We start from the raw sequence: 27859 nt of genomic DNA, 5'->3' as shown, positions 1-27859 counted from the left end.
TGCCCTCGTGATCCTGTAGTTGTTTCTCTCTTTTTCTCAGTATCTTTATTTTCCATCATTTGGTCTTCTATATCGCTGATTCTCTCTTCTGCCTCATTTATCCTAGCATTTAGTACCCCCATTTTTGATTGCACCTCATCAATAGCCTTTTTGATTTCGACTTGGTTAGATTTTAGTTCTTTTATTTCTCCAGAAAGGGTTTCTCTAATAACTTCCACGCTTTTTTCAAGCCCAGCTAGTATCTTTAAAGTCATGATTCTGAACTCTAGGTCCGACATCGTACTAATGTCCATATTGAGTAGGTCCCTGGCTGATGGTACTACCTCTTGTTCTTTTTGCTGAGGTGATTTTTTTCATCTTGTCATTTTGTCCAGGGGAGAATAGATGAATGAGAGAACAAAATGCTAACAGGTTTACAACGTTCCCAGCAAATATAATGTATACAAATCAGAAAAGACCTGAAACCAGGGGAAAAGAAAGGGAAAGAAAGAAAAAAGAAAGAGGAAAAAAAAAAAAGAAAAAAGATAAAAACAAAACCAGAACAATACAAAAAAAGCAGAATATGATAAAATATGATCAGGCTAGTGCATAGATCAGTGCCACACACTAGATTTTGTGCGTATTTTGGTCTGTTACAAAAAAGTGCCTCCTAAAATTTTAAAGGAACAAAGACATATATGTACAAAATAAGGGTTGATACAATGAAGGGATGGAAGATGACTGTAAAGATGAAAATTATAAAAGATTTTATAAAAGGAATTGATAAGATAAGTTGTTTGAAAAAAGAAAGAAGAAGATTTAAGAAAAAAAAAGGAAAAAGGGAGAGAATGTGATCAGGCAGACTAGAACAGAGCCATACACTAGTGATTTAGGGTATATTTTGATGTGTTAGAAGAAACTGTATCTCAAAATTTTAAAGAGAAAACAACTTATATATATATGCCAAAAATAAGGGTAACTACTATGAAGGGATAAAATATGACTCTAAAAATGAAAAATAAAAAATGTTTTTTTTTTTAAAAAAGGGATTGATAAGATGCTGGTTGAAAAAGGGAAAAAGAAAAATAAAAAAAGTTAACAAAAATTAACTTTGATGAACTAATGAATCATGGTAAAAAAAAGCCATGAATTCTATGTGCAGTATTCCCCTAGCGCTGGAGTTCTCCCGTTCTCCTTGATCGGTAAACTTGGTCTTGGCTTGCTGGCTGGTGGTGCTGATCTTCTGGGGGAGGGGCCTGTTGCCATGGTTCCCAAATGTCTTTGCCGGAGGCTGAATTGCCCCGCCCTTGTCGGTCCGGGCTAAGGAAGCTGCTCGGGTTTGCTTTCAGGAGCTTTTGTTCCCTGCAAGCTCTCGGTACAGCTTTGGAGGACCAGGGCGAAAATGGTGGCCTCCCAATCTCCACCCAGAGGAGCTGAGAACTCCGGGCCCCGCTCCTCAGTGCGCCCCCAGAGAAAAGCAGTCACTCCCGTCTCCCTGGTCTCCGGCCGCACTCCGTGCTCACCCGGCCTGTGACCCAGCGTTGCTATCTCTGGCACCCGACCCCGTGTGGAGTCTCCAAACCCAGCAGATCCCTGCGGTGCGCTCCCGCGCCGCTCCTCCCGGGGGAGGAAGGGGAGTGTCCCCAGCTCTGCCGCTTGTTGGGTCCCTGCTGGAGGAGCAGTGGCCCGACTGGGCCGCGGATCACAGTTTATGGCAACCCCGAGCTGAGAGCCCGCGCCTCGGCTCCGTCTCTGCAGCCGGCTTCCCCGCTTCGATACCTGGGAGCTCTGCCGCACTCAGGCACCCCTGGTCTTTCTGTGACCCCGAGGGTCCTGAGACCACACTGTCCCGCGAGGGTTCCACCCCCCGCTTAGCCACTGGAGCGACGTCCCTCCGCGGAGCCGACTTCTAAACGTTCCGATTTTGTGCTCCGTGGCTCTAGCACTTGCCAGAAGCGGCCGACGGAGGCCCCTCCCCCGCCGTCTATCCTCCCGAATATCGCCTCGGATTCACTTCTCCACACGTCCTACCTTCCAGTAAGTGGTCGCTTCTCTGTTCAGAGAGTTGTTGCTACTCTCCTGTTCGATCTCCTGTTGAGTTCGTAGGTGTTCAGAATTGTTTGATCCCTATTCAGCTGAATTCCTGAGACCAGACGGAATCTAGGTCTCCTACTCCTCTGCCATCTTGCTCTGCCCCCCCATGATTTTATTTTTTAAAGATTTTTATTTATTTGAGAGAGAGAGAGAGAGAGTGAGCCGTGGGGAGGGGCAAAGGACAGAGGGAGAGAGAGAGAGAGAGAGAGAAGCCGAATTCCTGCTGAGCAGGAAGCCTGCCAGGACCCTGGGATCATGGATCAAGTCAAAAGCAGCTGCTTAACTAACTGAACCACCCAGGTGCCCCCCCCAGTGTATGATTTCACCACAAATTAACCATTCTTCTATTGATAGCGATGTGGGTTGTCTCCGGTTTGGTGTATTACGAAAAATGCTGCTGTGGACATCCTTATTCATGTGTCCTGGTGCACACATATACGCTTTTCTTTAAAGCAGTGCTTCTCAAAGTGTGACCTTTGTACCCACAGCATCAGGATCACCTGGAAATTCATTAGAAATACAAATTTTCAGGTCACATGCCAGACCTACTTAACCAGAAACTCTGGAGGTGGGGCCTGGAAGACTGGGATTTAACAAACTCCCGATGATTCGACACATAAAAGTGGAGAGCCATCTGGAGTATCTACTTAGTATCTATGCTTTTCTTCAACTTTAGTAGATAAAGTCAAACTGTTCTATCAAGTAGGTATAGCAATTTGCACTTTGACCAGCATCATACTTTGTTAAGTCCATGATTTGATTGCATGAAAACCTGGGACTTGGTTAAAAATGCAAGTTATTGAATTTCAAACAGGCTTCTAAAAATTCAGGTGTATTATTACTTATTCATGGGTACTAATGCAGTCTTATTTTTCTTGACTATGAGTAAGACATTATTAGACAGGGATGCCTGGGTGGCTCAGTTGGTTGAGCGGCTGCCTTTGGTTAGGTCATGATCCCAGGGTCCTGGGACTGAGTCCCGCATCGGGCTCCTTGCTCGGCAGAGAGCCTGCTTCTCCCTCTGCCTCTGCCTACTGCTCTGCCTACTTGTGCTCTCTATCCCTCTGTCAAATAAATAAATAACATCTTTAAAAAAAAAGTTATTAGACAGTTATTGTTTTTTACCCTGGACAAGGATTAATTTTTTAAATCATTTTTAGTCACCATTTTATTTTTAATTAATTAATTAATTAATTAATTTGTGAAAGGTGATTCAGGCAAAGGCTGCCTGTTTCAAAGGTTGCAAAAGGCATTTACACAGTGAAAGTAAGTCTCGCTCAGTTCTGCATTTCAGTCACTTATTTTCCCTCCTAAGTCAACCACTGAGATCAGTTTCCAAGTAAGGATTGAAAAATAATTTCTCTGTACATTTATTCTATGTGTCATTTAGAATTAGGGGTTCCGTCTTCTGTTTTCCAATAGCGCCGCAGTTTATTTTCATCATGGCATTTATAACACTGAATGATTAATTGTTTACATTTCTGTCTTGTACTCTAAACTGGGATTTCTTTGGGTGTGGAGATTGGGTTTTATTATACCCAGATTCTTAGTATAAGTAGTGCTTGGTAGAGCAAAGGCAATTAATAAAAAAATGTGGCAACTAAATGATTTAAACCAGTACTTTTTTCCTTTTATCTCTGTTGATTTCTTGAAGTTTGAAGGTCTGGCTTTCTTGGCTGAGTTTTCTTTCCTAGCATGTATCCCTTTGGTTGAGGTTTGTAGAATGGCATCTCATGATGTATGTGGCTCTGTACGGGTAGATAAATAGCTAATGAGCTTTGTTGGCCTTTAGAACCCACAGGCAGGAAGATGGGCATCTCTTCCATCTCTGCCCTCCTCTGAGAGACTGCAAAGGATAGTTCTGCTTTCCTACTCTGAAAAGGCTTATAAATACTCTAATTTATAGAATCCATCCATTATCATTGATTACAAAGCAACAGGACACCTAGGGGAAATGATTTGATTAGGGGAAATGATTACGTAGGATTTTGTACTTCCAGAAAAGCCAATGTTTGCTAAATAGGAGTTTTAATCTTTTTACCTAAATGCCGTTTCTTTTCTAGCAAACCTACTGAGTTGCATGTTTCTGAGCTTTCTGGAGTTTTGTGTTTTTGTTGGTCTCATTGTAACTGGAACTCCACTCTTTGAGTTGAACAAGAAAGCATTTTCAAGAAAAACATGCTAGTTTTGTCATCTCTGGCTATACTTGAGTGTTTTTAAAGCCTGTGTTTGACAAAATAAGAGCTCAGAATTATAACTAGCAGATTGTTTGATCTTTCTATCTCCAGTGTGAAGAAACCTTAAAATTTTTTTCTCTTGTACTTTTTATTTTTATTATCATGAACTTGAGGGTTCTTGAGCTGCAAGGTCTGAGGAAAAGTTACTTGAAGTTTGTGTTGCACTGATATAACCAGTAAATAGGTTGGGTCTTTTGACTCACGTTGTGTGTTTGTAAGAGAGATGTTGCCTGAAATTATCCTATTTTTTGTGTGTTGCATCATAAACAGCATGAATGAAAACCTTTCCTTTGAATAGGAATAGCCCATGGCATGGTGGATACTGATAAAATACTGTTCTTAAAGTTAAGTCTTGTTAAAATTGATTATATGACCTTTTCTCACTTCGGTTTGTGAATTCATTAAAGAAGAGAGTTACTTGGAATTGTATAAAGGACCGTGGTAATCAAGGGTCAAAAATGAGTTCCATTTTTGACTCTTATAGAAATGAGCTGTCATTCAATAGAATGATATAGAGCTTCCTGTGCTGTTCTAGAAATCTCTCCAAAGTATATTGTTAAATGATACAAGCAGGATATAAAATATTACTTATAAGATAATCCCATTTATATATTTTTTAAAAAGGTATTTATATACATTAATATTAGGTGGCTAATTTTCCACAAAGACCAGGCAAGGATGCTCCCCTCTGGGTAGTGGGAGTGGGATTTGGGGCAAAGTTGGAGAAGAAGACGTGCTTTTTTCACTTTATATTTTTTCCTAGCATTTGAATGTTTTTCCATGAGTTAAAATCACTTATGTGAAAAATAAAAGGAACATTTAATAAATGTACAAAACTCCAGCTGTGTGACACCTTTTATATAGCACTTGATGGTTTGAACTTGAGTTTCTTTATCTGAAACAATCAGTGATAATTACTTCAGTAATTATGGCCTGGAATTTTCCTAGTTCTTGTGTGCTGCATCATAAACAACATGAGTGGAAATCTTTACTTTGAAAAGGATTAGCCCGTGAAATGGTTGAATACTTATAAAACATTGTTTTTCAAGTTAAGTCTTATTAAAATTGATACTATGACCTTTTCTCACTTCAATTTTATGAAGCTGCCAAGGAAGAGAGTTACATCTTGCTCATGAAGGTGTTGTGAAGGTCTAATGGAGAAATTATTTTAGTAAAAATTTTAGAAAAGATACTTAGTTTTAATTTTGTGAAGAGTTCAAAGGGGCCTGCTCCCTTAAAGAATACTGTCTGGCAAGAAAGTAGGGACAGTCCAACACACGGACTTCTTCATTTCATCTCTTCCTCTAGTGCTAAACATATACAAATATTACTTCTTGTCCTTAAATTCTAAGCACCCATTTTCCTCATGTGTTCAATGAGTATAATAATGGCTGTCTTCTCACCTGGGCTGTCTTTTCAAGAAAAAATGACTAAAGAAATATGAAAGCTCTTAAGACTGCCATACAGAGGGAGAAATAGTGGTTTTTAAGGAAGAGACGAGATATCATGTGTTAGATTGTGAACCCCCTGAAAGCTAGAACCATGTCTGATTAATTAATCTTTATAACCCCAATACTTAGTGTGATATCTGGAAAATAGTGGGTACTTATTAAATGTCTTCTGAATAAAACACCAAATCTTCTGATGAATATTCTTATCTATCTAAATTATCAGGGAAACACAGTAAGAATCATAGCTAAGCAGCATATAATTAGCATTTCTTGTCCTGCAAGTCTTTGGAAGAAAAGGGGGATGGGGGTGTTATAGATGTAATATTTGTGTCCCTGCCCCTACTACCACCAAATTCACATGTTTAGGTCCTGATCCCCAGTGTGATGGTATTTGGACATGAGGTCTTTGAAAGTAAGCAGAATTAGATGAAATCATGAGGGTGGGGTCCCCATGACGGGGTTAGTGTCCTTATAAGAAGAGATACCAGAAAGCTTGTTCTCCCTCTCTTCTTACCAAGCAAAGACAGAAGGAAAGTGGCTGACTGCAAGTCAGGAAGACAGCCTTCTACAGGAACCGGATGGACAGGCATCTTAATTTTGGGCTTTCCAGCTTCTAGAACTGTGAGAAATAAATTTTCGTTGTTTAAGTCACCCAGTCTATGGTATTTTGTTATGGAAGCCCAAGCTGACTAATACAGATGGATAGGGTGGGGGTGCCTGAGTGGCTCAGTCAGCTAAGTGTCTGACTCTTGATTTCAGCTCAGGTCATGATCTTGGGGTCCTGAGATTGAGCCCTGGGTCAGGCTCCATGCTGAGCGTGGGGCCTGCTTAAGATTCTCTCTCTCCCTCTCTCTCTGCCCCTCCCCCTACCTCTCTCTCATTCGCTCTCAAAACACACACACACACACACACAAACAGATGGACAGGGAGAATGTTAATTTAATACCTAAGTGCCAGCAAAGTATTTTGCATAGATTATTTCATTTAATTCTCGTATCTAATGTGGTATAGATTATAGTTGACCCTGAACAACATGGGTTTAAACTGTGTGGGTCCACTTATGCATGGATTTTTTTCAATAAATATAGTATAATACTTTCAATAAATACAGTACAATGCTGTAAGTGTATCTTCTCTTCCTTATGATTTGTTTTTATTTTCTTTTCTCTAGATTATTTTATTGTAAGAGTATAGTATATAATACACATAACCACAAAATATATTGTTGATTGACTGTTTATATTATTGGTAAGGCTTGTGGCCAACAATAGGTTAATAGTAGTTAAGTTTTTAAGGAGTCAAAAGTTATTTGGATTTTTTACTGTTTGGGGGGTCAGCACCTCAAACCCTGTGTTGTTCAAGGGTCAACTATATGTATTCTACATGTTCTATTTTATTTAAAAGGAAACTGAGGCAAGGACAGAGATTGAGTAATTGGCTAGTAAAGTGGTAGAACTAAGATTTTTTTTTTTTTTTAAAGATTATGTATTTATTTGACAGAGAGAGAGAGAGAGACACAGCGAGAGAGGGAACACGAGCAGGGGGAGTGGGAGAGGGAGAAGCAGGCTTCCTCCTGAGCAGGGAGCCCGATGCGGGGCTCGATCCCAGGACCCCGGGATCATGACCTGAGCCGAAGGCGGACGCCCAACGACTGAGCCACCCAGGTGCTCCTAGAACTAAGATTTTAATAAAAATCTGTCTGATTTGAAAATACAGTTCATTCCAGAGGCACCTGGGTGGCTCCGTTGGTTAAGCGTCTGCCTTCGGCTCAGGTCATGATCTTGGGGTCCTGGGATCGAGCCCCGGGTCAGACTCCCTGCTCCGCAGGGAGTCTGCTTCTCCTTCTCCCTCTGCCCCTCCACCCCCCACTTGTAATCTCTCTCTCTCCCTGCCTCTCTCAAATACATAAATCTTTTAAAAAATTTAAAAAAAATACAGTTCACTCCAATTCTCCACACTGTTGCAGACAACTGAAATTATCGTTTCCTGCTCAGGTCTGGATGCTTCTACTTTTCTTGTTCTTTTGATCTTCATGTTTAGCTTAGATCCCCATAGCATTAAAAAACAGTGTGTTTTCTTTTTTTTTTAAGATTTTATTTATTTATTTGACAGAGAGCGACACAGCGAGAGAGGGAACACAAGCAGGCGGAGTGGGAGAGGGAGAAGCAGGCTTCCTGCGGAGCGGGGAGCCCGATGGGGGGCTCGATCCCAGGACCCTGGGACCATGACCTGAGCCAAACGCAGATGCTTAACGACTGAGCCACCCAGGCGCCCGAAAAAACAATGTTCACAGGAGTGTTGTCACTAGATTTGCATTTTTTTAAACCAAAGGCATTGTCTTTAGAATCTTGGACTATGGTTTTAAATCCACATCAAATTTGTTTTGGAGGGTAAAATGAGATGAAGGGATCTAACCTTATTTTTTTTTAACTGGTTAGCTGAGTCCCACAGGGCTTACTGAACAAGTCTCCTTTTTTCCCTGTTAATCTGAAATAACACCTTTATCGTAGGATTTATAATTATATATATTTTTGAGGGATGATAGTTTGCTCCTCTGATCTGTCATATATTCAAATGTCTCTCTTTGTATTTATGGCTTTAGAGTGAATTTTAATACTTAATACTTAACTATCCCCTAATTGTTATGATTTTAGTAAATACTTCTATTCTTATACAGTTACTCTTTAAATTGTTTTTAAATGTACAAGAGTAAATACACACATTTTAATGAAATTACATCACATTTATATATAATTGGCCTCTTTAAAAAATTGTCATCATGTTTAGAAAAATAGCATTTATTCTATATTTCTTTTATTGCCCTGCAGGAAGTCGGGGGTTCCTTTACATAGGTTGTATACATTTATTATTGAGTTAGCCTAAAGTATTTGTTAGTTTCTGCTTATGTTATATTTTCTCTTTAATTATTGTAAATAGATAGGAAAATACTGATTATGAACTTCATTAAAATTTTATAGACTTTTAGTTGCTTTTCTTTGGTTTTTCAGATAATCAAATCATCACCAATAATAGTAGCTGTATTGTATTATTTTTCAATACTTGTGCCTCATTCATTGGAAAATAGTGATATCAATAGTCATCTTTTTCTTGTTATTGGGAAAGTGGATTTTTGTGATTTTGCATGATATTGTTTATTGATTTAAGGTAGATGTTATTTAAGAACGTCTACTGATCACAAAAGTAATTCATAATTATAACATTTAGCAATATATAAATAATAATGTTTATTGTGAAACTCCCTCATAATCTCCATCCTCAGAGATAGCATCTGTTGATAATTAGCGTTTCATTTTATAGATTCTGTGTACAGTTTAATGAGTGTTTAGTATGTTTTTCCAGTTGCACATCCATCACTGCAATTCAGTGTGAGGACATTTCCTTCACCGCTAACATCTCCCGTATGCCTGTTTGCAGTCTGTGCCCACTCCCACCCCACACTCAGGCGACACCAGCCAGCTTTCTGTCCCTGTAGTTTTGGCTTTTTCTTGTCTTTTTAAATGATTGCATAATATTCCATTATGTGGACATACCACAATCTATTTATTTATTTATATTTTTACATTGAGAGAGAGAGAGGCAGTGAACAGGGAAGAGGAACAAAGGGAGAGGGAGAGATAGAATCTTAAGCAGACTCCACATGCAGCATGTGGCCGGATGCGGGGCTTGATCTTATGACTCCGAGATCATGACCTGAGCCGAAATCAAGAGTCGGACACTTAAAGGACTGAGCCACCCAGGCATCCCTTCCAAAATGTATTTGGTCAATCTTCTATTGTAAATACTGCTACAATGAGCATCATGACACAGATGACTTGGCACACTTTTGTAAGTATTTTATAGATTAGATACACATTTTAATGTATCTTAATACATATGGAGAGTTGTCTTACAAAAACCATGCAATTTGTATTCACACTTTCAGTTCTTGAGAGTTTTCTCATATCCCCAACAGCACTGAGAATTGTTTGTTTTTATCTTTGTCGTTCTAGTAGGGGAAATGTGATAAAGTAATGCTTTAGCGCACAGTCTCAGGAGGTAGATGACCTATACCTGAATCTTTTCTACTACTTACTAGGCATGTGACTTGGGCAAATAAACATTTTATAGTTTTATTTTATAAAATATATCACATTGTTATTGTTTCTTCAGAGATATTTTGTACTCTCTGTGGAGATTCTAAATTAGAACTTCCATAATCTTTTCCTGTGGTTGTTCTGGAATATAGATAAAGATGTAGATGTACAAATATATTTAGCTATATGGATGCAAATATAATACTATGTATTATTGTATCCTAATTTCATGTTACCTTACTAAACTCTGAATTAGATGGTAAAGCTTTTTAACATTTTCTTTCATGCATTGGAGTTTCTATCACCCCCTTTATGTCATTCACCTCCCAAGGTTAGGAATATGCTTTCTTTATCTGTAAATATGCAAAGCTCATTACATTTCCTGAATACAGCAAGTACTTAATGTACTCTTGATGCCTTATTGATTGAATGAAGGAATGAATACACAAATGGAATATTTGTGGGCATAAAATAAAAGTCTTTTGCTCCCTTTCGGAGGAGATCATGCAGACAACTGTCAATTCGGTTCCACATTCACAGCAAAAGTTCAGGGAAATATGAACAAGCAGCTTCTCAATCATTCCTTTTGCCACCTTACTATTGAAGGAAGAATTTTTTTAATATCTTCAACTTCATTTTGTGAGCATTTGAAAGGCCATTTCTATTTATTTTCAGTAAGGGTGGAATATTGGCAGTAGTGTGCAATTTCCTTTCTCACTGTGTGTGACAAACAGCCTAACTTCCTCACTGTAATCTGGTTTGAAAGTTGAGGACACTGTTGTTGCTAGAGACCTGACTTTGCTGATGAGCCTCTGGTCAGTATTTTTAGCCCAGACTTAGGTGAAGCTGTGTAAGAGAGGGTTTCATCAACTTTGCAGATGACACAAACCTCTCACCATTGGAATCAAAGATGAACACAAGAGACCAGAACACTGGGTTGAAACCAGCAAGTCTGACCTTTGAAACGTAGACAATGAATCGTGGATCACTACATCAAAAACTAATGATGTATTGTATGGTGACTAACATAACATAATAAAATAAAATTTAAAAAAAGTATAGTATAAAGTGCTGCTTTTAGGTTTAAATAGTCAACTACACAAATCAGAGAGACACAGCTTGGTAACGCTTCTGGCAAAAAGACCTTGCGACCTTGCTTTTAATTGACCAGAAGATCAGTTGAGCCCTAAGTAGCCCATGACTATAAATACATGAACCCAAACTTGGCTTTACTAACTGGTACATGGTGAGAGTGCTACTCTTTTCTGCTGGGGGTGAGATCATCCCTGAAATATTAGGTTAGTTCTTAGTAAAAATATCAGGAATGGCCTTAAGCTATCATGTCTGTAGAGAAAAAAAATCCCATGATTTTGCAAAAACCCAATATCATGTTTTCCCATTTTGTAAACTGTAAAGAACTGAGCATATCCCAGAAAAGGGAATTTTCAGAAGGTCGCTGTAACTATGATTTGAGAGAATGCTATGTGAAAGTTGGGCAATTTTCATTCAATTCTGTTTGTCTCCAGAAGACAAACTAACAGAAATAAAGAGATAGGAAGCAACTCTTGGCTTAGCGGAATATCAATAGAGGCAACAAACTATAAAACTGTATGAGGTTAGTGTTATCGTGGTCATTTTATACAGAAGGACTCAGTACTTACTGCAAGACTCAGAGGAGAAAAACTTATGGCCACTGGGATTTCAGATCCCTGCCCTTCTCCAATTTCCATTCACTTGTTACTTGTTACTCTCCAGAACATGAAGCCGGATGTCTTTTTAGTTATGAGACATGGTTAAGCAGTGTCTCAACTGAATATTATGGGACCAGGCAGTTTGGTAAGGAAACACTTGAAGGCCATGTTTTCTCAGCCAATGTTTTATGGATCCTGGTTTGCAGTACCTAAAGAAGCACTCCATGAAAACACAATACTTTCATCAAATCAGCTTGGGGAATGCTGAGTTAGACCAAGCTTCATTGTTTTTTTGGTGTGTGTGTGTGTGTGTGTGTGTGTGTGTGTGTGTGTGTTTAGTATAGGACTTCTAAAGCCCTTTATATCTTTATGTACATTGTGATATCCTAAACTTTTTTTGACAGAAAGAATCCTCTTTTCTTATAATATGCACTAATATATCTTGGAACCACTCTGTTGTGGAAGATAGTTTTAAAAACACTGCCCTAATGTCTCTTTGATTTCTAAGACACTATGACAAGAGAGAAAACAATTCAATTTGGTTAATAGTAGCCACTGTTCTTTAAAGATCGCTAAAAGTGTGAAACCAAACCAATTTTGTTAAAACAGACTATGTTAAGTCATGAACGACGTACTCCTCTTGCATCACTCCAGCGGTGAAGGCTTTGGACAGGAAACATGTTTCATGCACTTTATAAAGGGCCCGGCACAGGTTCTCCATATTCTTTTTTTTACCTGAATGATCAAAAAGCAGTCTTTTTTTTTTTAAATTTTATTTATTCATTTGAGACACAGAGATACATACAGAGAGAGAGAGCATGAGCAGGGACAGAGGCAGAGGGAGAGGGAGAAGCAGGCTTCCCACTGAGCCAGGAGCCCGATGTGGGGCTCGATCCCAGGACCCTGGGATCATGACCTGAGCTGAAGGCAGAGGCTTAACCATCTGAGCCACCCAGGCACCCCGATCAAAAAACAGTCTTAAGAGCGTTCAGACAGGTGAGCTTACAGAAACAAGTTGTCCTAAGATTTAATAAATACATCAAGTCTGGGGCACCTGTGTGGGTCAGTCAGTTAAGTGTCTGCCTTGGGCTCAGCTCATGATCCCAGCGTCCTGGGATTGAGCCCTGTGTTGGGTTCTTTGCCCCGGGGGGGAGTCTGCTTCTCCCTTTCCCTCTGCCCCTCCCCCTGCTCTTGCTCTCTCTCCCTCTCTCTCAAATAAATAAATAAAATTTTAAATAAATAAACACATCAAGTCTATTAATGTTTACTGTTTATGTTTACATAAACATTAAAACTATTTACTTTCCTCCTTTTGTTCTGTTCATCCTGCCATACTCCAAGCCTCAGCTCCTATTCTTCCTCCCTGGGCAAATATTCCCAATCCATTAGCCCTTTGTCCTCTGAGCTCTAACAGCATCTCCAGACTAGAGTGGAAGCTCTCAGTGAGAAGAGACCATAGACTCCTGTGCCCCGTGTCTTAGCTCACTCAGCCACCCACCTCATCCATGCTCACGGTAGGCTGGGGCTGGATAGACTAGGGAGCAATTATCAGGACTGGAGAGGTTGACTCTTAGGTTCCACCGCCACTGCTTACATAACAGACTCGAGCAGGAGGCCAGATGTTCATGACAGTCCTTCTCTAGAATCTCCTCGTACGTTTGTTAGCATTCTGTAGCTCAGCCGGCTGGGAGTCTGCTGAAACGGATATTCTTATTTCAATTAGATTTGATTTAAATTAAATTGTTTCATATCAGTAACACCCTTCTAGGGAAAAGGAGTGGTAGGGGCCCAATAAGCATTCTCTGTTAGTGGCTGAGACTGTACATGCTGGTCTCTGTCCCAGGAGGGGCCTTCGCACCGCGCCTGCCAGCAGAACGCTGGGCCGTGAGTTTCAGCAAGCTTCCTCCCTTGTTTCCACTTGTTAAGGAGAAAATATGGGTAACAGCTCTCTGCTAATGATAGAGATGTGGCTTTAGAGCCCATCTTCTACTTGTAGAGATTGTTCTAATTGTTACCATTTATTAGTGTTTATTGTGTGCCTGAAACCGTTCTATAATTATCTTATTTCATCATGGTAATTAAAACAATATCTAACATTTGTTGACAACCCATGTACAAGACATTGTTCTAAGTTTCACACAAAATTCTTTTCGCATTAACTTTTTAACATTGGGTTAGCTGGTATGTTTTCTCTTTAACAAATTAAGAAACCGAATTCAAGACAGTTTAACAAGTTTACTGAGGACACTCAGTAAGTGACAGAGCTAGAACTTGAATTCAGTTTTTCACAATGGAATGTCCAGCATTCATTGCAGGGAATGGACATTTTCTTAGGCCATACAGAGAAAAGGTGGGTTTGCAGTGGAACAGTTCTGGGATCGGGAAGCTACTCAGGGCCAAAGGCAGTTCTGGGGCCCACATGGTGTCTTTTTAATGGGGTCTAACCTCTTTGCACGGGATTGCTCTACTCTCAGCTCGGTCCCATCTAGCCAATCCTCTCTAGAGTTGCTAGTCCCAAGGCAGTAAGTTGCCTTGATTGGTCAATACCTATCACCCCTACGGGGCAGGGTCTTTCATGACAGGTCCTCTCATGATTTGCTGTCCAGCCACGGGAATCCAGCTTCTGGCCAGGAGTCAATGCTGCTTCAGTGTCGCCAGCTCTGCACAAGACCTGGGTGAGCACTACTACTCTGAGCCAAAGGCTGTGGGCTAGGAAGTTCTAATAAGATGGCGCACTGGTCATAATAGACCGTGGTCTGGCCAGGGCAGCTACACTGTCTTATGTGAGTCGTCAAGGAGAAAGGGTATAAATAGAGCATAAGCCATACTCAAAAGAATCTTCACGGTTACAGTGGATACATTACTACCCCGACAGAAAATATGTTTTTTATCAAGTATGAGATAGAAGCATGAATGATGTAGTCCTCCTTAGATCAATCTGGGATTTCTAACCTTTTTGTCTGGGCTAAATTCCCATGAAGTCAACTGTGAATTATAGACCACATTTTCTTTGGGGACTCTATCTACCATCATTAGTTCTAAGACCAAGTCCCACGTCAGTTGTTTGTTAAAGTCCAGCAGATCCCCATCAGATTTTGTGCAAAGAACAGGTAAACCAAGGCAGAAGACTAAGTGGTCATATTGAAACAGATTGCTGTTGGTCCCACACCAGCCTCCTGGGCAGATGGCGGAGCTCCCTGTTGGAGGGCCTGCTTGGAGCCCAGTAGATGGAGGTTTGCAGGTGTCGGCAGCAGGGGTAACAGTCCAGGTCAGAAGCTTGGGAGGGAAACTGAGACTGAGGGCCTGAGTTCTAGGCCACTTTGAATCATGGGTCTCCTTGGTCTCTTTTCACTCAGGTTTCTAAAACCTTCAGGGAGTAACACTATAAACTTTTACCAGGACAGTTAATGGATTTGTAGTTGATCTAGGAGAAAGATACAGTTTCTGAAATGTGTGCCAAGGGGCACAGAACAAATTTTAAAACTTGATACCATGCCTCTTTCCTCTTGGATTCAGTAAAAGAAAAAAAAAAAAAAAACTGAATTCTTAATGTTGCTTCTTTCCCCTCCCTCACCATCCTGCAAGCTTCTCCGGTCCGCACCCATGCTTTCTCCACCAGAGTAAATATTCTCTTGAAATCATAGAATTAACTACTCACTAATTTCAAATGATTATAATACAAAGGAAATACACAAATCAGAGAAAAGGTTAAGAATTAACATAAGCGGGCGCCCGGGTGTCTTAGTTGGTTAAGCGACTGCCTTCGGCTCAGGTCATGATCCTGGAGTCCCGGGATCGAGTCCCACATCGGGCTCCCTGCTCAGCAGGGAGTCTGCTTCTCCCTCTGACCCTCTCCCCTCTCATGCTCTCTCTCCATCTCATTCTCTCTCTCAAATAAATAACTAAAATCTTTAAAAAAAAGAATTAACATAAGCTTGGTAAAATTTAGTGTTTTTGTTTTGTTTTGCTTTGACTTTTACTAAATTATAATCATGTATTCTTTCAAGGACACGCATACATTTGGCACTTTGACGGTGTTACTTTGGCCCTGAAAGCAACTTTCTTATCAACAGCTCCTAACTCAAAGATAGAGGTTTTAAATTGCCTTCTCTGCTCTTCTAAACAACACTCGAGTGGCCTTTTCTTTCCTTTTAAATGTCCAGTCTTCCTTCCTTCCTAAAGTTTGAAGCTCGCATTCAGCTTGGAGAGGGAGAGATTTCAGATGCCTGTATTTGCATCTCCATCCCCTGTGATGGTCTTTCTCCACCTGGTGATTCAAATTCCCCCAATTCCTCTCTTGCCTCATTTCGCAAGAGGCAAGTGGTTCTCAACCCTGGCTGCACATTAGAATCTCCAGGGGGCGCTTGAAGAATACTGATCTATAGTTCTTTCCTAAAAGGTTTGGATTTAATTGTATGGGGTGGGGCTAAGGGATCAATATTCTTAAAATGCATCCCAGGAGGTTTTAATGTGGGCTCAATAGACTTTTGGGTCCCTTTCAGCTGTGTAGTCTAGAGGTCTACAAGATCCTGTGTTCATAGTCTATCCATGGTAGTTGGAAGACGTAGCAACTTTTTTTTTTTTTTTTCCATTCAAAGGGTTCCTGCCATTTTTTTCAGGCTTTCTACTCTGCGAATGAATCACTTTTAATTTTTAAGGGGATAGACCCTTTCTCATTAGAACCTTAGAAGCACATTTAAATGTGGAGGTGCCGAATGGCATCTGAAAAGTGTCATAACTCTGAAGAAATGGAAAATGTTTTCCTAGATATCTGTCATATTACCAGGGGATTTCCATCCTGAGGCTTGTTCATTTATAATTTATTTTACCAAGTGGATGACCCTTACAAAGGATGTGAGATAGATTTATCCGAGTTAAAGAAACAACAATATGATTAATCATGCCGTTCCTTGCTGTCAACTTTTTCTCCCCAACAACATAGTGATAGATCTGCTATGTTGGGATAACAGAAATTTGGCCCCAAATTTTCCTCTACTCAAAGGGAGGTTTTATGCATCTGTTGGAGAATTAAGTTCATGGGAAGAGGGACATGGGCATGTATGTGGGGCTTAGTGAAATACTAGATAATACTTTTTTCCTATGTGCTTAAACTCTAATTATCAGAAAATATCAAATAGCAACTTTACTTTGATTTTTCTGTTTTATTAAAACAGTGACAATTAAAGAGAGAACATTACCCTAATTAAGTAATTGGATAAAATGGCGAGCAGATGCACGCTGGCTGCTGTGGACAGCCATCCTCATTTATAATGGTGAGCACCAGCGAAACCATCTGGACCTTTTTTGTGTTCTTTCATCCAAATTGGTTTTTGTTTTTGAGATGTCAGTCCAAGAATTTCCATACCATTAAGGCTACTGTTCCAACAGGACAAGGCTAGAATAGAGAATAGTGTTCACAGTATGATCGATGAAATCTTAGATTAGATTTCTTAGAACTCTCCTATCTGGTCTGGAAGGACAAAAGGGCCTTGCTTTGCCCTTTTTTCTCTTACTGGGTCATTTACCTGACTAAATTCTGGCTTGACATTAGAGTATCTCTTATATGTATCATTCAACAAGATTCACTGTCAAAATCTAAACTTCCCATATGCCTGATTGCCCAAAAGCAGAAATGGGACAGATTAATGAGCTGGCCAGCATGAATTCTCCCACTTTGAGGACTGCTCTCATGTTGAGCATGGTACCATCTGCTACAATAACAGGATCAACCTCCTTTTTCTGAAAGGAGATGTGTAGTATCTAATTATTTGGCCTTTAACTCTTCTGAACTATGGGAGGAGAATGCATCTAGTGCCTAATCATTGTTCTGAGGGGTCGTGGCTTTTTGTTTCTTTGTTTGTTTGTTTTGTTTTCTAAGTATGGAGGAAATCAGAAAGGATTTTTGAATCTTCTGCCCCAAGGCACACCATGGACATCAGATGTTTCCTTTTTCTTGGATTAGGTTTTTTTTTTTTCCCCTCGAGAGAACATGTTTCTCTTTTCTCTTGAATTTCTTTTGCACAATTGTCTATGTTGCGCAAGTGAGAAGCCATTTATGTACTCTACTTATTTGAAGAAGAGCTACAGCCTGTTCTAATTCTGTAGTGTGTCAGGAAACCTGACACTAAGAACAGAACATCTCATACCAGGCCAACCAGAGTTACACTAAATTGTGTTAGGTCTCAGAATTTGGACTCAAGGCTATGCACGTCAATATTTACTACAGATCTGTATCTGAACGCTGGAATTAGCTGGAACCCAAGCGGACTGTGTGCATATGTGTGTGTGTGTGTGTGTGTGTGTGTGTGTGTGTGTGAGAGAGAGAGAGAGATGGTGGCTGGACAGATGTTCCACATATTGTTCCTCCACACCTCTAAGAAGGCAGAATCATCTAAAATACTCAGAAGAAGAGATACCTTAGGAAACATTTTTTTTTAAAGATTTTATTTGTTTATTTGAGAGAGAGAGAACACTAGAGGGAAGAGGGTCAGAGGGAGAGGCAGACTCCCCACTGAGCAGGGAGCCCAATGCGGGACTCGATCCCGGGACTCCAGGATCATGACCTGAGCCGAAGGCAGTCGCTTAACCAACTGAGCCACCCAGGCGCCCAGGAAACAATTTTTTAATCCAGAGAGTGCAAGGCAACTTTACAAACTCCCTGTTAGATGCACTGAATGAAATGTAAGATGACCCATTCTCAATCCAAGGAATTGGCAGCTATAATGTGAGACCAAATTGCAATGAAGGTAGAGACAAAAAGGGAACTGGCTTAAATAAAAGAATTCAAGAGATGCCTGAGTGGCTCAGTCGGTTAAACCTCTGCCTTTGGCTCAGGTCATGATCTCAGGGTCCTGGCATCGAGCCCCACATTGAGCTCCCTACTCAGTGGGGAGTCTGCTTCTCCCTCTCCCTCTTCTCCTCGCCCCTGCTTGTGCTCTCTCTCTCAAATAAATAAATAAAATCTTTAAAAAAATTAATAAAATCAAAATGCAATGTTGGAATAAAAATCTGCAGTGGAAGGAAAAAAGGGAAATGAAACATTAAAAAAAAGAAGTCAAAGATAAATTTGAAATATTCTCTTCAAGTTCAGAGAAGAGGGCAAAATAAAAACATGAAGAAAAAAGATAATAAATATGTGGGTCAGAAAGCAAATATTCAACACCAGAAAAAGAATCATTCCAAAAGGAAAGAAATAAACAGAACAGTTGAGACAGGAATAAAAATGTGTATTAGGCATATCATTTTATGGCACTGAAAAGGATACTTTGCAAATTGAAAAGGCTCACCATGTTCTAGATAAAATTTTAAATAATGATTAATTTCTAACTCTGTGAACTTGGGCACATTTCTTAACTTCTCTGTGCCTCAGTTTCCTGATTAAAATAGGGACAATACTAGTATCAGCCTTGAAGTGTTGTTGCAGGTTTTAAATAAATGTTTGTGAGCATTTTGAATGGTGACCAAAGCATAGAAAGTGGTATGAATGTTTTAAATGAAATAAATAATAGTGCATAAATATATATTGATAGACGCACTTGGTTTACTCAGTAGCTCAGCATCAAGTGACTCTCCATGCCTGGCTCGTTCTAACTTGCACCTTTCCACTGGTGACTGGGCTCTTAGTCCTTTCTAGGTCCATCTTGCCCCATCCTCTCTGCTCTTGCTCTCTGGTTGGTACTTCTGTTCTTCTGGTCTTTCTTTAGCTCGTTGCCCACTCATAATTCCTTCCATGGCTGGGCAGTAATGGACCCTGGGTTCCATTACTGGGACGCAGCCATCTGCTGCCAGTCCTTCTGAGAGATCCCCCCTTGAGTAGACTTTTCACAGCACCTTTTGGAAGTTCCCACAATATTTCAGAGTAGCCACTTCGGCTTGTAACCGGTCACACTGCCCAGCTCACTCCTGCGGCCTGGTCTAGATCCTGGTTGGATCCCACATTCCTGTGTGTGCCCAGCTTATACTTATACTGTTGAGGCTCCTGCAGGTAACTTCCTTAGACCCAGTATCCACAAGAAGGGTATTAGGACCAAGTAGGAAGGCTCTTACACAGTCTTGCCAAGGGAGGTCACATAATGAGCTTTCCATGTGATGACCTCACTTTTGTGTAACGCCTGTACCCAAGTACTAAATGGGAAATGTTTCACATCTATTGGAGCACTCTGGATTCAGGGCAGAACTTCAGAGAAATGTCTTCACGGTTCATACATTTGTTGAACCCAAACTGATTTCTTTCTGCATGAGATGGATCAATATAAGTTAGAAGCCAAAACCAAAGACTAAATGTTATACAAATAATTGACTTACGCAGTATTGCTTTGCTTTCAGCTTTTAATTAGCTGGTTATAAAATCTAAGACAATCATTAACAGCATGGGGGTTGTAAGACATACTATTTATGGTTAACATGTAATTACGCCTAACCTTAAAGCAGGTGATCCTGCTGCTTTTTTTTTTTTTCACCCAGGAGTTCAAGGATAGCTTCGAGTAGAAGAAGTTTAAAGGAATTATGAGAAATACCACCAGATAAATCATGCTTACCCTTTGCACAGTTCAGCAATGATGTAACTGTGTAAAGCTTTAGCCCAGAGTTAGTTGATGGAGATGTATTTTAGATTTACAGAGTTCGGGGTATGTGGGTCTTTAATCCAATATATATTTTAGATAGTAGTCACATATAATCATAAGCTCAATGACATTTGAACCTTAATAAAATAAAGCACAGAATAATGCTACATTGATGCAGTTCATGATGTTGAAGGAATAGGTGCTTTAAAATCAGAAGATCTGGGCTTCAAGTTCAGGTTTGCCACTTACCTGCTGTATAACTTTGGGCCAGTTGCTTAACTGCTTTGTCAGAGGTTAGGTTCTTTTTTTTTAATATTTTATTTATTTATTTATTTGAGAGAGAGAATGAGATAGAGAGAGCATGAGAAGGGGGAGGGTCAGAGGGAGAAGCAGACTCCCTGCTCAGCAGGGAGCCCGATGCGGGACTCGATCCCAGGACTCCAGGATCATGACCTGAGCCAAAGGCAGTCGCTTAACCAACTGAGCCACCCAGGCGCCCGAGGTTAGGTTCTTCAATTATAAAATGAGCATATCTCTCAGACCTTAGGGAGAATTCACTGTAAATGTGTAGCTATATGCCGAATGTGTGCATGGACTTGGTAGCTACTCAAGAAATGTCTGCCCCTTTCTTCCCTGAGGAGTGGGAGTGCAGAGGTAAAGGCTAAGATTGTGGCTCCTCATGGAAACCCCACCCCCTGAGTCCAGCAGTACTAAAGGACTATCCCACTGGCAGCCACGGCATTTAAGTCAGAAGTTAGTGAGAATCAAAGTATCTGTTCTTTGAACATCAGAATACCCAAACTCCCAAAATTGCCTTGAAAAATTCTGAGACCAGCTTCCATCTCAGAAGGATTCTGCCTTCCCCTAGGAAGGTTTCCCAAAGCACTCCAGCACTAGGGAATCTTTTCTTCCCTCAGAAACTGTGGTTCTTGTGGGCACTTTATGTAGCCCCTGGAAAGCTCTTCCACTGCTTTTAAAGTATGTGTGGATGACTCAACCATTTAAACTCCTCTGAAAGCTCCTACATGTATGGGACCACATGCTACATTGTCTCTCTATAGCACCTAATGGGAAAAGAGCTGAGGAAGAAGAGAGGGCAAGGGGCAGTTTCCAGGCTGTCTGAGACACTCGAGAGAGGTCTGCTCCCCTTTGGAATACTTCCCAGGACTAGTACCAGTTGTCCTAGTTTGCATGATACATCTCAGATGAATGGCCATGCACTAAACCTCTGCATTACCCTACCCAACCAAGTTTTTCTTCCTTTTTTTCTTTTCTTTAAGGATTTTATTTACTTGTCAGAGAGAGACAGAGAGAAAGGGAACACAAGCAGGGGGAGTGGGAGAGGGAGAAGCAGGTTCCTGCGGAGCAGGGAGCCCGATGCGGGGCTCAATCCCAGGACCCCGGGATCATGACCTGAGCCGAAGGCAGACGCTTAATGACTGAGCCACCCAGGCGCCCCACCAGGCATCCCCTTTTTTAAACATCAAATGGCTTTTTTATTTTATGAGAAAAATTCCCATTCTATGAAAAGCTGACTTTTTATTTGTACATCTTTTTGCATGCCAACCATTCTAATAAAACCTACTGTCACTACTACTGCAATGAATTAGCTCTGTGGTCCACTGGCTCTTTATTAGCAGGGCTTTAACAATTCATTTCCTTTTAACAAATGAGTAAAATAATGTAAGAGGAGTTGCAGTAAAAGGTGTAAAAGCACTCAGAATGTTGCTTGGCACACAGTAGGCACAAAATACCTTCCTGGAGAAAGGGTTCACCAGGTGGCTCAGGATTGAGAAGTATGCATGGAGGGTTGGCACGGGAGGACATTCAGGGAGAGGGCATACTGAAGAAGTGTGACTAGACCACAGCGTACGTATGACACCGTACGCAGTTCCTTATGGCTACAGCAGAGTGTGCGTGAAGGCGAGACAGGCAGCATGAAAGATGACACTGGAGAGCAGATAGTGGCCGAGTCACAGATGGTATTGAATGCCTTGGTAGAGGGTTTGGCCTGGGTCATGAAAGTATTAGAGAACAACAGAACAATATTATTTAGGGCACTGATGTAGCCATTCATGGCTCCCCCCGCCCCGCTCCCCCCGCAAAGTCATCACAGCATGGGCTTTCTGGCCTTACTCCTGCCCTTTGGTGAAAGGATTAAGTTTTAGATTTAACTATCTCAACTCTTCCTACCTTTTCATATCTTGTGCTTTTGAGTTCATCTCTGCAAATTTATGCAAAGCTTACTGTAAGTTAGAATATACAGTTTGCTTATGTTTTTAAAAACAAGACCATGAAATATTAAGGAAATTTGTAAGAGAAGGCAGTTGGGCTACGCACCCCCCCCGACCCGCCCCCTGCCGAATCAAGAGGAGCGTGCGTTCATTCTACTTTCCTGTTGGGAGCTTCACTGGAAGACTTAGAGAAGAACTGCTACAGGCCACAGGGAGCCTCTCAAGATTCTTGAGCAGGGGGAGAGACATGATCTGCAGTGCAGGAAATGGTTTAGCTCTGGAGAAGCAACCATCTTCTCAGGAGTGAAAGTATGAAGAGAGAACAATTCTAGACAATAGTTAATGTCATGGCAAGATACATGGTATAGAAATAAATGCTGTCAGAGCTCCAAAGATGGAGAAGTGTCTGTGGTCTGGGAGGCCTGGAGGGGTTTGCTTGTAGGAGCTAGGCCACATGTTAGATTTGAAAAGTCTGAAGGATTTGGGAGGGCCAAGAGGAAAGAGGACAAATGGAGCATATGCAAGGAACATAGTGCTGTGTGCGTGTGTGTATGTGTGTGTGTATTTATGCCTGCTTTCAGCCAGCTTGTCATCAGCAGTAGTGAGAGCTTTTCTCTAAAAAGGGATGAGAAATGACGTTTCACACTAAGAGGTAGGAGCCTTTGGGATAAACAAGAACATCCAGCAAAGCCACATGAAATGGAAGATTTTCAGCCAGACCTGTGAACTATTTCAGTGGAGTATGAAGTGTGCTTTGAGGGAAAGATAAAAATGAAGTATTAAACTTCCCATCAGTGTTTGAGGTATTTTCATTTGGGCTTTATTTTCAAAGCGCACAGAGAATTTGCTCTCTCCATTTATCATCCTACTCAGGCTTCTTGTGTGTACATTATATTTTGACAAAGTACTAGAAACTCCAGTGACAGGTTTAATGGAAAGAAAGGGGCAGTTATACCATTCTGCGGGTTTAGCACAGGGCTATAGAAATGGTATTCAGGAAGGCCAAAGGCGGAATGTCTCCCCACATGGAGAACAGCGTCAGTCTCTTCATGAAGGCTGGCTGACTTCTGCTAAGTCCTGCAAATCTGAGCACAGTCAGCATCTATTCTAGAATGAATTTCCAGACTGCCCTCCCCACTCCCGGCCACAGGTGGGACAAAGGGCAGCCCCTCCTGTGACATTCTATACAGCCCTCCTCACACAAAAGAAGTTTCCTGTTTGTGTGAATGTTTTTCTCTACTAGACTTCACGTTCTTTGAGTCAAGGGTAGTTCTTACTCATCCTTTGGAGCCCTACCACAGGAGATACTCAGTAAATACATGTGGAAAGAAATTTTGTCAAAGGGAGCTCATTGAGTTAAAACTGGATAATTGGGGCGCCTGGGTGGCTCAGTCAGTTAAGCATCAGCCTTGGGCTCAGGTCATGATCCCAGGGTCCTGGGATCGAGCCCCTCGTTGGGCACCCTGCTCAGCAGGGAGTCTGCTTCTCCCTCTGCCTCTGTCCCCCGGCCCCCGACCCCGCTTCATGCTTTCGCTCGCACTGTCTCTCTCTCAAATGAATTTAAAAACAAAACAAAACAAAACAAAAACCTTTTAAACGCCCGGACTATTACAATGGGACTAGATTTTGTATCCTTTTTTAACTGGTCCCCTTAAAATGACCCTGTCCCTACTCACAGGGTTCTAGCTCTGTTACAACACCTCCAATTTCAGAATCAAGTTTGAGGAAAAACTTGGAATAATACCTGCTTACTAGCTTGTGAGGGCTAATACCTCACCCCATGAGAACCAGCATACTCATTCTAGTTCTGTGACCTGGGCAGCCCATTCATCCATCTCTCTCTGGTTCAGTTTCCTAATCTATTCAGGGAGCAGTATAATACCATTCTACAAAAAGGTATTTTATGGGGATTGTATGCAACCATACCTGGAAATATAAAGTGCTCCCTACGCATTTCCTTCAGTCATGCTCCTTCAAATTATTCCTGTTGCTGATTGTCTCAATCTCCTAGTTTCCTCTTACTGGAATGGCAGTTTCCCAATTAGGAAAAGCATGAATACCATTGCCCTGGTTAGGCTGTTGAACTTTCATGTCAGTTTCTTCTTAGGTCAACAATCAAAACTTTTTCTCTGTGTTAATTTCCACCTAAAGTTAACACCTGGGTTGGCTGAGAGCCAGTGTTCTCCTTATGCATTGCTGCATAACAAACTACCTGAAACTTAGTTACGTTATGCAAACATCTTTGGCTCATGACTCTAGGTTAGGAACTCAGCAGTGCTTCCTCTGGTAGTTTGTCTCTGATCTTATAAGGCATGAGCTTGCATGGCTAGGGCTAGAAGATCTACTTCCCGGATGGTTTCTTCACTCTTACCTCTGGCACCTCAGTGTTCCATGGCATCTCCCTCTCTACCTGGCATCTTTAGGCTGCTTCCAGATGGTCTGAGTTTCTTGCAACGTGGTAGTCTCAGGGTAGCCAACCTGCTTATAACAAGGCTGACTTCAGGGACGCCTGGGCGGCTCATCGGTTAAGTGTCTGCCTTCGGCTCGGGTCCTGGGATCGAGTCCCGCATCGGGCTCCCTGCTCAGCGGGGAGCCTGCTTCTCTCTCTGCTTGTGCTCTCTCTCTCTGACAAATAAATAAATAAAATCTTTAAAAAAAAGAAGGCTGACTTCAACCAGCGTGAGCATTTCAGGAGTGATCGTTCCCAGAGACCAAGGCAGAAGCTTCAACCCTTCAGAAGTTACACAGTATCATTTCTGATACATTCTGTTGGTTATTCAGGGCCAGCTAAAATTCACTGTGAGAAGAAACTACAAAAGGAAGTGAATACAGGGAGGTGTGATTCACTGGGGAGTCATTTTAAAGACCAGTTCTCATGACGTCCTCCCCTTCCCTCTCCTCCCTTCCCCTTTCCTTTCCATCTTTTGACTTACTGAAATTTGCCGGGATACATTCTCAGTGCTCATCGACCCAGGTAAATGCTATGCAAAGAGAGCATGTGGGGCTGTTCGGCATGATAGGTATGGAAAAATGTGAATGGCCAACCATCTCCTTTTCCTAATACGTGTTGGAGGCTTCATCTCAGTTTAAGTGGGGTGAATGTTCATGAACACACTCCCCATGAGCATGGCTTGCACAGTGAGCTCACGTGAAACCAGGAAATCCTCAATGGAAAAGAACAGTTAATAGATGAGGTGCATGGTATTTTCCTTAGACCTCTTAAGACAGTGGCAACAAATTGAAATGGTAATTCATTTACATAAATCAAAGAAAACCAGAGGACAGGTAGTGGGATTAACAGTGTCGAGTATGAGGAGAACTGGAAGAATTATACATTAAAGAATTCGTGAGAACTCCATGCACTGCAATCGGTTCTAGGCAGAGAAAAGTAATCTACACTTTATGGCGGCATTTCAATTATTCACTATGGGTGCTGAGAAATATTTGTCAGCTCTCAACTTGTAAATGGAGATAAATCTTACATGTTCAATTGTGTCAGGTTATCATCTGGTCTACACTAATTGAATTTGTAAGAGACCAAGCTGGGTCCTGACTCTCCACAAATCTTCTGACTACTTCAGCTCTCCTTCATCTACATTCTTACATTGTCTTGACCACATAGCTTGTTATCCCACATAGTTTTATATGATTACCTTCGATTAACTCAACTAGATTCTGTTTTGAGTCCTCAGATAAGCATTTCTCTTTTACTATACTTTCCCCACTCCCTACCCCTACTTAATGCATGAACGCATGTGCGTGCACACACACACATGCACACACACGTGCACACACACACACACGCACCACACTCACACAAATACAAATTCTCTTCTTCCCAGTGCAGGCCTAAGTCCATAGGAAGCGCTTAAAAAACACTGAATAAAAGAATTGCGTTCCCATATGTTCAAATCTTCACTGCAGGAGCAATCCTTAGCTGTTACTACTTCATTTACAATGCCGAGCTAACTCCAGGTGTCATCACCAGGGACATCTTGCCCTGTTCACTACCAACGCTGTTGGTGGTTGTAGTTTTTCTTAGATTAACATTTCCCAAAGTGATTTCTTTAAATGTAACTTTGATATGTTATACATGCTGTATTGGGAGATCTATAAGTCATATTAGCACATTGCTATGAGAAGACCTGCAGGGGTACCTGGGTGGCTCAGCGGTTATGCACCTAACTTCAGCTCAGGCCCTGTTCTTGGGGTCTTGTGATCGAGAGCCTTGCCTCGGCCTCCTCACTCAGCAGGAAGTCTGCTTGTCCCTCTCCCTCTGCCCCTCCTTCCACTCATGCTCTCTCTCTCAAATAAATAAAGAAATAAATAAAATCTTTTTTTAAAGATTTTATTTATTCATTTGAGAGAGAGAATGAGAGAGAGAGAGAGAGAGAGCACACATGAGGGGGGGGAGGGTCAGAGGGAGAAGAAGACTCCCTGCTCAGCAGGGAGCCCGATGCGGGACTCGATCCCAGGACTCCAGGATCATGACCTGAGCCGAAGGCAGTCGCTTAACCAACTGAGCCACCCAGGCACCCAGAAATAAATAAAATCTTAAAAAATAAAAGAGGACCTGCAAAGGAAGCAATTTTTTTTAAAGATTTTATTTATTTGTCAGAGAGAGCGAGCACAAGCAGGGGGAGTGGCAGGCAGAGGGAGAAGCAGCCTCCCTGCTGAGCAAGGAACGTGATGCAGGACTTGATCCCAGGACCCTGAGATCATGACCTGAGCCAAAGGCAGATGCTTAACCAACTGAGCCATCCAGGCATCCCAGAAAGCAATTTGTTTAACTACATATTCTCTAAATTATTTTTGGCATAGAGTGCTCTTTCAAGAAATGATAACAGCGCCTATTTATTTTCCAGGGGAATGGTGTTTTCTGGAATACATTTGGGCAAATGATATCCTCTAATCCACACTTTTGTACTTTGTCTTCCTTGGTCTTATGCTTCATCCGCTGTCTTGGCCGCGCCCCTGTCTCAGACCCAGGGCTTAACTTCTTGCTTTGAGCAGGCAGAAACTTTGAGAACCCACAGAAAATGACTCTTTGGGCTAAGTAACGTAGCATCATTTGGGACTAGAAGGGGCCATGAAAATATCACACCTAGTCTTTCATTTTAGAACTGAGGAAATAGGTACAGAGAAATAGAAGTCCACTGCACCCATAAATGTCAAAACTGGGACTAACATCCAAGTCTCTGAGTTCCAAGGTAAGAATATTTCTCCCTTCTATTTTTTCATCCATTTATATAGAACTTTCCTAGAGAGTCAGCATTTGGGCCCTGCTGGCTTCATTGAAAATAAACAGGCCCAAAACCTGGTACGAAGAATCATGATTTCCACAGAACATAATTAGTGATTTTGAGGATTTTAATGCAGGCCCTGGAAATGGAGCAGATTAGCAATTGGAGCCCATACTTTTGGCAGATGATGAAAGCTGCCTCTAAAACTCAGAAGAATACAGTATATTAACTGCACTGCCTCTCACCTTGAAATAAAGTCTTCTGGCTTCTGT

The sequence above is a fragment of the Zalophus californianus genome, chromosome 8 (assembly GCF_009762305.2).
Source record: "Zalophus californianus isolate mZalCal1 chromosome 8, mZalCal1.pri.v2, whole genome shotgun sequence".
Classification (NCBI taxonomy): Eukaryota; Metazoa; Chordata; class Mammalia; order Carnivora; family Otariidae; genus Zalophus; species Zalophus californianus.
This window is presented reverse-complemented; position numbering follows the sequence as displayed.